This window comes from Bison bison, unplaced genomic scaffold (genome assembly GCF_000754665.1).
Source record: "Bison bison bison isolate TAMUID 2011002044 unplaced genomic scaffold, Bison_UMD1.0 scf7180017864317, whole genome shotgun sequence".
In the NCBI taxonomy this organism is placed as follows: Eukaryota; Metazoa; Chordata; class Mammalia; order Artiodactyla; family Bovidae; genus Bison; species Bison bison.
Genome location: NW_011494889.1, coordinates 8,780,818 through 8,782,339, shown reverse-complemented (window position 1 = coordinate 8,782,339; position 1,522 = coordinate 8,780,818).

Sequence of the window (1,522 nt, the reverse complement as noted above, 5' to 3'; positions counted from 1 at the left end):
ATCGAGTCAGTGATGCCAACCAGCCATCTCATCCTCTGTCGTCCCCTTCTCCTCCTGCCCCCAATCCCTCCCAGCATCAGAGTCTTTTCCAATGAGTCAACTCTTCGCATGAGGTGGCCAAAGTACTGGAGTTTCAGCTTTAGCATCATTCCTTCCAAAGAACACCCAGGACTGATCTCCTTCAGAATGGACTGGTTGGATCTCCTTGCAGTCCAAGAGACTCTCAGGAGTCTTCTTCAACACCACAGTTCAAAAGCATCAATTCTTCAGTGCTCAGCTTTCTTCACAGTCCAACTCTCACATCCATACATGACCACTGGAAAAACTATAGCCTTGACTAGACGGACCTTTGTTGGCAAAGTAATGTCTCTGCTTTTCAATATGATGTCTAGGTTGGTCATAACTTTCCTTACTGTTCTGTAAACAAGGTCATTTGTATCCTTTTTAAGATTCCACGTGTGTGTGTGTGTGTTAGTCGCTCAGTGGTGTCCTACTCTTTGTGACCTCATGAGCTCTGGCCCACCAGGCTCCTCTGTCCATAGAATTCTCTAGGCAAGAACACTGGAGTGGGTTGCCATTTCCTTCTCCAGGGGGCCTTCCCAACCCAGGGATCAAATCTGAGTCTCCTGCATTGCAGGTAGATTCTTTACCATCTGAGGGAAGTCCTTAAATTCCATATAGAAGTGATGTCATATGATACCTGTCCTCTGATTTACTTCACTTTAATATGATAATCTCTAGAATAATAATTTCTGATTCCAAATCCATACTCCTATAATGATGTCAGAATTCTCGATAATCTTAGAGGTATACTCAGGTTTTGATGGGTGGTCCTCAGCAGAGCTGATTCAGGATAAAATTGGTCACTCACTCTTTCATTCAGCAAGTCCCTTTTGTGCACTCACTGTGCATGTGGACCAGGGAATGCGTGGGAGCCAGGGTGCATGGTCCCTCTCTCCCTACCCTGCCAGATCCTGCCTGAATGCAGACAGAGATGAGGAAAAACACATAGACGGGTGAACCTCCCACTTCTGACCTGTCGACTGTAAGAAAGGAAACTGGTTTGGTCAAGAAGAGCCCTCCGTCTTGCAGACCTCAGTCTCTGGCCCAGACTTCTCATCTGGCCTGTCCTTCTTTCCAACAGCCTGCTTCAAATTCAACCCACCCAAAGCTGGACTAAGATCATTTCACCCAAAATGGTTCCTGTTCCAGTGCTGCCATCAGGTTGATGAGACTAGCCCAAGGCAGCCCCCTCATCAGTGCCTGCCTGAGAAACCCGCACCCTCCACATCCAGGGGACTCTGAGCCCTATTGGTGCTACCATCTCTGCATGCTCCAGCATCATACCCCCTGGGTTGGGGGTCTCAGCTCCACCACCCACAGTAAGCTGCACATCTTTGTGTGTTGACTCATCTCCCTGGGCCTCAGTTTCCTCATCTATAAAGTGGGGATACTAATTCAGTGGTGTGCAGGTGAGTGGGCGGGGGGATGCTCTCTGGGAGGAAAAAAACAAAACAAACCC